This window comes from Panthera tigris, chromosome A1, assembly GCF_018350195.1.
Source record: "Panthera tigris isolate Pti1 chromosome A1, P.tigris_Pti1_mat1.1, whole genome shotgun sequence".
Taxonomy (NCBI): domain Eukaryota; kingdom Metazoa; phylum Chordata; class Mammalia; order Carnivora; family Felidae; genus Panthera; species Panthera tigris.
The window spans coordinates 45,384,057-45,394,839 of NC_056660.1; positions in this window are offsets into that span (position 1 = coordinate 45,384,057).

Sequence of the window (10,783 nt, forward strand, 5' to 3'; positions counted from 1 at the left end):
ACTAATATAATATCATATGTCAAATACACTTCAATAAAATTATATATATAGATATATTTATACACACTATATATGCATGGCATATATAACTTTAAACTTAACAATTTATCAGAAAGTTAGATCAAAATAAAAAAAATGACTTCTTTTATTCTGAAAAACAAAAAAGGGGATTGAATTTCAAGAAAGATAATCATAGGGTCAGAAAAATGCAAATGTTTATTTATTTATTTACAAAACTAATTCTGTGAATCACAGTCATCTGAATTCATAGTTCTTAAAAATATTAAAACTTTTAGTGCTACTATAATGTGTCTTAGAAAGTGCTAATCATGCAATGTATTTTAGTGACATCCTTTTGGCTGCTTTCCCTTCACTATAGGCACTGTGCTTGGTGTCGAGGAAAACATACTTTTAGAATTTGTATGAGCTTGAATAAGAAGACATTACAAAAATGTATAGGATGCATCAGGTTACACATAAAATCATAATTAATTTCAAAGTGTTACACACAAAGAAGAGTTGATTATCTCTGTTAGATGTGGAATTAGGGAAGCCATCAAGAGGTGACATTTGAGTTGGATTCTGCAGGATGAATGTGTTAGTGCCTCATAGTAATGGAGGAGGATTGAGCTCCAAAAAGAGGGAACATTATATGATAAGGTAAACAGATGGAAAATGCAGATACATTTAAGCAGCAATGTACTCCTGGTCATAAAGTGGGCAACTTCAAAACAAAGAAATCTTTGCATGGCATGTGAAGGAGCTTGGATTTTATTCTCAGTGTAATAAGGGATTCATAGGAAGGATGTCATCAGGGAAAATGATATTATTAGAGTTGCATTTCAAGAAGGAAACTGGCAGAGACAGGCTGCTTGTTTGCCAAATATGGTGGAACTTTTAGTTTTCTGGTCCCTATGAATGAATAGTTTTTCGCACTGTGTACACGAGGCTAATTGTGAGCAAGAATTAAACTTTTATTGTTTTAAGCCACTGAAATTTGGGAATTTATTTGTTATAATAGCTAGCACTATTTCCCTAAGTAATAAACATTGGTGCCTTGAAGTTGGGTGATCCTGCAACAAAAATCTGAACATACAACATTGCTTTATTGGTCAGTAGTTACTAGAAGAAAAAGAACAGTTGATGTGAGAATTGTTTAGTTTAGAAACAAAATAGCAAAACAATGATGGAATACAGATTTTTGCAGCTTTGTAGGGTTAGGAAAAAAGAGTACTTCTAGATCCCAAACAGTAAAAGAGAAAGCTTAGTCCATTTTGACTATTATAACATAATACCATTGACTGGGTGGCTTAGAAACAACAGAAATTTACCTTTCACAGTTCTGGAGACTGGGAAGTCCAAGCCCAAGGTGGCAGCAAATCCAGTGTCTGATTTGAGTCCACTCCCTGGTTCATAGATGATTGTCTTCTCACTGTATCTTCACAAGATGGAAGGGATAAGGGATCTTTCTGGGGCCTCTTTTGTAAAGACTAATCCTATTCATGAGGGCCCCAACCTAATGACTTAATCACATCCTAAAACCATAACACTGGGATTAGGATTTCATCGTATGAATAAGGGAAGGGAGGGGAACACAAATATTCAGTCCATAGCATTCTACCGCTAGCTCCCCAAAGAAATCCCTGTTCTTCTCACATGCAAAATATGTTTGTTACATCTTAACAGTCCCATACTTAAATGTCTGAGTTCATTCCAGCATCAACTCTAAACTCTAAAATCAAAGTCTCATCTAAATATATTTTCAATCAGATATGGGTGAGACTCAAAGTACAATTCATCCTGAAGCCAGTTGCTCTCCAGCTATAAACTTGGGAAACCAAACAAGTTATGTGCTTTGAAACTACAGCAGTTAGGCACAGAATAGACATTCTTATTCCAAAGAATAAAGGGTAACAGGTCCCAAGCAAGTCCAAACTACAAGGCAGACTCCATCAGATATGAGGGTTTGAGAATAATTCCCTTTGGCTTGATACTCTCTGCCCAGAACCACTGGAATGGAGGTCCAATCATACACACTGTGAAGTGAGTGGTCTCCCCTTCTGGACCCACTGGGTTAGGTGTCATGCCTTGTAGTTTGGCCCTACCCCTACTGCTTTGGGCAGAGGTTATCTCTGGCCCTTCTTTTTGAAACTGAAGATGTACCCCTGATGATCTCTGAGCCACTTTTTGGGTCATTCTTCCCCAGTTGAGGAATGAAACCTGGCACTCTGCTGACATGTTAATTAGGCCCATGATTCACATCTATACTTACCTCCTTATCAAATGATAAACCCTTAGTTTTCTCTTCTGAACATGCTTTCTCCTTTTTTTTTTTTTCAGTATGGATTTGTTTATTTATTATTATGTCACTTTTAAGTCACTCTTTAACTCACTTCTCTCTTCTCATATTTTACTATAAGCAGTCAGAACAAACCACGTTGTACTTTCACCACGTTGCTTAGAAATCTCTTTAGTTAGCTGAAGAAATGGTAAGCTCTTCAGTTAACTATCCAATTTCGTCCCTTGAAAATTCCATCTTTCGCGAAACACCAGAACGCAAGCATAACCCAGCTAAGTTCTTTGCCACTCTATCACAAGGATGGTCTTTCCACCAGTTTTCTATAATATATTTCTCATTTCCATCTGAGACCTCATCAGAATGGCCTTGACCATCTACATTTCTATCCACATTCTGTTCAAAATTCTTTAGGTATTTTTTTAAGGAGACTCAGGCTTTCTCTACAGCTCTCCTTTTTCTTTCTGAGCCCTCATGCAAATCACCCAGAATAGTTCATTTATGGCAATGCAGGCTTCTTCTAGCAGGCAGCTCAAAACTCTTCCATCCTCTACCCCATCACTCAGTTCCATAACTGCTTCCACATCTTTAGGTTATTTGTTAGAGCAACACTCCTATTTCTTGGTCTCGACTTCTGTTTTAGTCAATTCAGATCACTATAATAGACTGGGTGGCTTAAAAACAACAGCAATTTATTTCTGCTCTGGAGGCAGGAAGTCTAAGAACAAGGTGGCAGCAGATTTGGTGTCTGGTGAGAGTCCCCTTCCTGGTTCATTGATGCCTGTCTTCTCACTGTGTCTTCCCATGGTCAAAGGAACAAGGGAGTTGCATGGGGTGTCTTTTAAGAGGGCAATTATCCCATTCATGAGGACTCTATCCTCATGACCTAATCAACACCAAAAGGTCTTATGTCCTAAAAGTATCACCTTGGGGGTTAACACTTCAAAATATGAATTTTTGGAGGACACAAACATTCAGTCTATATACAGTAAGGCATGAAAGATTTTTAAGAGAAAAAAAATGATGCAAGTAAAGTTCAGATTAAGGATTCAGTCTTCCCAATCAAGCCTACTATCTCAGTCAACTTCAAGGTCACCAGTGTTAAGTTGAGACAGAGGTAGGGGACTGAGGAAGAAAAGAAACAGATTGAGAATTAAAGCTAGGAAATAACTTTGGATGTGTTTTCTGGCACCTGAAACTATCTGGAAGCAGTTAGTATTTGAGAAAAAATTATTATCAACAAAGTTTAAGTTCACACTTGCTTACAATTATAAGCTAAACTTGCACTGACAAGAAGTTGTCTACAGAAATGGCTGAAACACTATAGAGTTTTCAAAAAAGAATGCCTTTCAATACACATCTCAGTCAAATAATGGACATGGAAGAACATACTGGAGTGAGATCAAACAATGGATAAAAGAGCTCCTGTCACAAACTATAATGAGAGTGTATTCAAAGGTCTCCCCTTATTCAGGGTAGGAGATTTAACACTATCCACCAAAAAAGTTTCCAAATTACTATGCACCATGACTTGATGTTCACCCATTTTATTCCTTCCAAATGAGATATTTATTATGTTGAAGAGATGTGTGTGTGTGTGTGTGTGTGTGTGTGTGTGTGTGTGTGTATTGAGGGACAGGAAGAACAGAGATAACATTTTTATTTCCTAGAATGAGTGGCTACCAAGTCTCAAAAACAGGATTAAAAACTGTCCCATATTGTGGACTCTGTGGTAAATGCAATGATTGAAAGGGACTTATGAACCATCTCACTTAGAGAAGTTGAAGTGTGTTCAAACTATGGAGACAGGATAAGATAGATATTTATTTGCCTGAAGAGTGGACTACTGAAGAAACTGGCAAGGTTTTCATTATTGCATTTCCATCCTGGGTACACAGATAGACTATATTTCTTTGCCCTCCTCACAGTTATCAGGGAACAGGTCTCATACCACTGGATAATATGCAAAAGTAAAGTATACTACTTCTAGACTTGGATCACAAAAACATTTATAATCTTCCATTCTTCTTCCCTTTCTGCTGGCTGGATGTAGACGATCCAGGAGAGGATCTTGAGATCCAAAGAGACCATAGAGCCACAGGTTGAGAATGGCAAACTCCACCAGCCTGGGTCTTTGAATGACTACATGGAGCAGTGACATCATCATGCCCACCACCACCCAGTGGACTTCACATGAGTGAGAACTGAACTTCTACTGCATAAAGCCACCAATATTTTTTGTCATTATAGCAACTAGCACTGCACTGTAGATAGTTTGAAGAACTACAAAGCTGAAATCAGAAAACGTTATCTGTCTACTAAAATAATCCAGGTAAGGAAGAATGAGGGCTTGATATTAAATAGTAGTAGATGAAACTGTAGATAACTTTGATGTATTTGAATAAAATATGTTTAGAAAGCAATGATTAATTATGATATGAGAGGATGAGAAGAGATAAGATATAAAAAGTATAATCCTTAGTTGTATTAAGGTCACAAACTAATATAAAGAAAGAAGAGGCACCAAGAGGAAAATAGTTTTGTTTTAGGTTTTAAGTGTCAAGGGGACGTTCACTAGGCAGGTATATTAAGTGAATTTTGAGCACAGAAAAAAAAATGAGAAAAAAAAATAGACTCAGTAGTTAAAAGCATGGCATATAGGTGGTAGTAAAGTAATGGAAGCCCTCAATTCATCTCATAACAGTAACATGATATAAATACAATAATGTAAACAGAAAATTAAGTATACAATTACATGTTACATATAATATGAATTTAACAAGATATAGAAACAATACAATAAAATAGAAATAGTTCAAGAAATATGAAAGTGCGGTCCATATCAAAGGGGAAGGGGAAATCAACAGACACAGGTCTGAAGAAAACCCAGATATGAAATTATCAGATAATGACTTTGAAATAGTTATGATAAATTGGTTTAAGATTTTTTTTTTTCATGTAGATATGATGATGAGCAGAGGGAAATCTCGGAAAAGGAATGGAAATTGCTTCTTTTTTTTTTAAAGGACAGAACAGAAATCATAGAAAACTAAAATAAACATCCAAGAGACAAGTTTAACTATATACTAGAGTCAGAAGAAAGGGTCAATGGCCATGAAGAGATACTATTCAATCTGAACAGAAAAAAAAAAAAAAAAAAACCAAGAAAACGAGAAAAGCCTCAGTAATTTGTAGAAAATAGCATTTGATATCTTATCAGAAACAAGAGGATTAAGAATACAATGGAACAAGATCTTTAAAGTGTTGAAAGGAAAATAAAAAGAGTGCTTACAACTCCATATCTAGCAAATAGTTTCAAATGTGAGTGTGAAATACAGTTGAATAAACAAAAATTGAGCACCAACAAGCCCACTCTAAAAGAAATGCTGAAGAAACTTAATCTTTTTTTTTTTTTTTTTTAGTTTATTTATTTGTTTGAAAGAAGCAGACACAGCATGAGTGAGGGAGGGGCAGAGAAAGAGAAAGAGAGAGAATCCCAAGCAGGCTCCAAGCTGCCAGCACAGAGCCCAAAGTGGGGCTCGAATTCACGAACCGTGAGATCATGACCCGAGCTGAAATCAAGAGTCAGATGCTTAACCAACTGAGCCACCCAGGCGCCCAAAGAAACTTGATCTTTAGATTAAGAAACAAAACTACACAAGTCTGTACTCAAGGTTTGTGAATTCCAGCCTCAAGTTGGGCTCTGTGCCAACAGCAGAGAGCCTGCTGGGGATTCTCTTTCTCCCCCTCTCTCCTCATCTCTTACTCACACACACATGCCCACACACTCTCTCCCTCTCCCCCTCTCTCTCTCTCTCTCTCTCTCCTCAAAATAAATAAACATTTTTCAAAAAGAAAAAATAAAAGGACCCTCTGGATGGATCAGTAAGTTAAGTGACCGGCTTGGGCTCCGGTCACGATCTTGTGGTTCATGAGTTCAAGCCCCACCCAACGCCACCCCACCCCATCCCACCCTGATCAGGCTCTGTGCGATAGCTCAGACCCTGGAGTCTGCTTGGGATTCTGTGTACCCCTCTCTCTCTGCCCCTGACCTGCTCACACTCTGTCTCCCTCTCTCTCTCAAAAATAAATAAACATTATTTTTTTAAAACAAGACAGTAACTTTCAAAATAATAAAAAATATATATATATTGTGGATTTTAAAATTCATGGAGAAATAAACTACTGTATTTGAGAAAATAGCACAAAGAACAGGAAGATAATAAGTAGAATTATGTAGATGTAAAGTTCTTAACATTTTACACAAGTAGAACAATATTATCTCTAAGTAGACTATGATAAAGATACGTATTGTAATTCCTATAGCAAACACTGAGAAAATTATGGGAAAACATATAGATCAAAACTATAATTCCTCCAGTAGATGAATTAAAATGGAATTCCAAAAATCCAAAAATAATTACTCCCATATTGGGTATGAATGGAGGGAAAGAAGAACACAAATCAGAGGAAAACACTGAAAATAAATGGCAAGATGGTAGGCTTAAAGCAGATTGGATCAATAACAACATTAAATGTGATGAACTAAACACCTCCATTATGATGCAGAGGTTGTTGTACCAGATAAATAGGCAGAAAGTAAGTATTTGCTTCTTATAAAAGACACACTTTAAATAGAGATACATCACTGTCAAACAGTAATGAATGAAAAAAGATAAACCATACAAACAATAAGGACACACATACACACAAAGATAAATCGACATAAAGTCAAAGACACAAAAAGGAATGTATTTCAGTTATATAAGGGATGCTATATCAGGAAGGCATACAAATCATAAAGTCAGATGCACAGATTCAATACATGAATAAACGTTGGGAGAACTAAGTGCACAGTCATCATTGGAGATTTTAATGTTCCACTCTTAGTAACTGATAAAACAACTAGAAAATTCAACCTTGCCTAGTTGGGACTTACAGAACACAAATCCCAATCATTGCAGAAAAAAAGATTTCACATACCCACGGAACACCTACCATAATAAACCATAAGCTGGGCGACAAAATGGGTCACAATATATATCAAAAATATCTGAAATCTTAGAAATTATTTTTCTGACTGTAATATAATTAAATTAAAAATTAATTACAGTAAGATATCTAGAAAATCATGAAAATATTAGAAATTAAGCAACACATTTCAAATTATCTCTGACTCAAAGTTGTGAATATAAATAAGGTTACAAAATATTTCTAACTAAATGATAGCAAAAGCACTACTACAAAATTGTGGAAGGTAGTCAAAGCAGTGCTGAAAAAAATTATACAGTCTTTTTAAAAGAAACATATAAAATTAATAATGTATGTTTGTGCGTTAAGAAGCAAGAGAATTACAGGCAAAATGAATCCAAATTACGTAGAAGATAAAAAATAATACAGATAAAGACAGGAATCAATGAAACGGGTATTTCTTCCACTTAGGACATAGAAAGTCACAAGAGAATTTATCTCTCCCAACCTAACAAAGAGAATAAACCAGATACCCCCAACAAAACGTCAGTTTTTGTTATTGTTTGTTTTTTTTACTTAAGTTCAGAGATAGCAAATAAAACCTAATGAAATAAAAGAAATAACACATGACGAGTACCCTCCAGAAGAGAAAGAAATAATTGTTGCTTTGATTATTGCATATTGAGAGGGAGACCAAGAAGCTGCCATACACATGGGTAAGAAGAAAAAACTGAACATTAAATAAAATTTTAAATGCTCAATATGATGTGATCTGACGCAAAGAGACTCTGCTCTCACCTGCTGATTCCTCCAGAGGGCTTCAGTGAGTATTTATAAAAAACTTGGAAAAGAAAATGTTAAATTAATTAAATAAGGAGGCCAATAGACTGAGGTGGTTATAAAGCCCAGACTGCCTGCCTGAGCAAACCAAAACCTAAGCATACAAAAGCCTCCCGCGTTACAAAATCAAACCGGAAACCTGAGGACAGCCAATCAGCAACAACTAAGCTTAAAGTTGTAGCCAATCAAATAAGTTCCTTTGCTTCCCCTTCTGATCTCTGTAAGTCTTTTCCCCGCCACCTGTAGAGGGAGAGCTGTTAGCCGCTTCCAGTTTGGCGATGTCGTATTCCAATCGATGTTTGCTCAAATAAACTCTTGAAATTTTTAATATGCTTCGGTTGACCTTTTAACAATCGGGAGAGCCGACAGAGGTTGACATCAGGGTACAGGCAGAAATGGAAGACCTGGGAGAAACGGAAACTTTCCAGGCATTCTGGATGTTACCTAAGTAATCCACACTCCCCATCTCTCTCTGGCAGAGAGCCCAGGCCCCGCCCGGAGCCTTGGAGAAAAAGTCACCTGAGGCATGAGTATTAGGGCCTTCCTGAAATCCGAGTTTGAAGAGGGAAAATTGAAAGGTAACCAAAGGACACAAAGGGTCGAGGGGGAAAGGCAGCAGCCAGCAAAACTGCAAGAGGGGACAGAGAGCTGAGAGGCAACCACTGATGGGCAGACCACCTGGTGTGCCAAAGGTTGAGGGCCAACAAGAGAATTGACAGAAACCTTCTAGGCACTCAGATCCCTGCTAAGGGAAGATTATACTACCTTCGAATAATTTAAGCATGCAGCGAAGTGAATCCAACAAGCAACCACAAAGCCCCAAACCACTACTTACTACATTGCCTCAACTCACAAGCAAACAGCCTGATGCAAGCAGCTTACCCTTTTCTGAGCATAAATATTATGTACTTCCATTTCATATCTGGCATTTAAATAAAAATGATAACACATGAAAATGTACAAAATCTGGACCATCATCAAGAGAAGATACTGTCAAAAGCTTTTAATGCATTATTGGATGATCATGTTTTTTGTCCTTATTCTATTAAAATTGTGTATTGCACTAATTGATTTTCAAATGCTAAACCAATTTTTCATTCCTGAGATAAATCCCACTTGATCACAGTGTATAGTCCTTTTTATGTTTCTGCATTGGGTTTGCTAACATTTCGGAGGATTTTTTGTCTCTATTCATGAGTGCTAATGGTCTGTAGATGTGTGTGATGGCTTTCTTTAGCCTTATATTTAGGTATTAATATTGACCTCATAATTAATTAGAAAGACCTCTCTCATCTGAGTGTTTGAATGATTAGTATTATTTCCTTTGAAATGTTTGATAGAGTTTCTAGGAAAGCCTGGGCTTTTATGTTTCTAAAGATTTTTAATCACTAACTTAATTTATTTACTTGTTATACACTTATTCAGATTTTTTATTCTTCTTGACTCAATTTTGGTAATTTGGCTCTTTCTGGTAATTTGCCCATTCCATCTAAGCTATTTAATTTGTTGGTAAAAAAGTTGTTTGTATTACTTCTTTATAATTATTTTCATTTCTGTAAGGTTAATAGTGATGACCCTTCTTTCATTCTTGTTTTTCATAACTTGTGTCTTCAAGTTTAGGTATTTCTGGTGAATTTTTCATTGCAATTTTTTTTTTTCATTTTTCAACACCAGAATTTCCATCGGCTACTTTTCTATAATTTGTACCTCTTTACTGGTATCCACTCTTTAAGGAGTCATTCTCATACCTTCCTATAATTTTTTAAATATGGTTTCCTTTAGTTCCTTCAACATATTTGTAATGGTTTCTTTGAAGTCTTTGTGAAGTTCAACATCTGGACTTGCACAGACAGTTTATATTGATTTATTTTCGTGTGTGTGTCACATATTCCTATTTCTTTGTATGTCTCATAATACTTCATTGAAAACTGAACATTTTAGATAATATATTGTAGCAACTTTGGATTCTGGTGCCTGTGCCTATTGAATCTGCAGATAGTTGTTTTTTTTTTTTATTATATTTCTACCCACTTACTTGGACTAATTATTTAGAGTTTGCCTATTGTGCATTGTGAAGCCAGTGATCTCTCTTTTCATTTTATCTATTCATTTGCTTATTTTTATTCAGTTTAGATCCTACTGATCACAGGTGGATTATATAACTTAACAGTCAGCCAGTGATTGACCAGAGATAGTGCTTAAACACCTGTATTCAGTAAGGTTTCTACTCCGCAATGCATTTGTGTAAAGAATGAGCTATACATTCATAATTCAGGCAGTTTACAATTCTCCAAGTTTTTACTTCTTCCTGAGTCTTGTCATGTCATCTATGAAGCTGCACATGGCCTTACATTCATGCAGGGACATGGAGATGACTGGGGCCTCTCCAGTGTCTCCAAAGTTTATGTGCATCCTTATGCATATATATGCATACTTATATGCATATATATATAATTGAGACCACCTAGGATATGTGGTAGCTTATCAAAAAAACTATGTCTTATTCCCCAGATCTTCTAGATAAACTCCTGACGTATCTGCTCATCTGCTGCTTGCCATAACCAGTATCACAACTTCAGGTGGCTATAAGGTTGGTCGCCATCAAAATCAGTATTGTTTTCAGTAATGACTTTGGTCATGGAGCTTTGCATGTTCTGAACTGTCTCTGACGGGGCA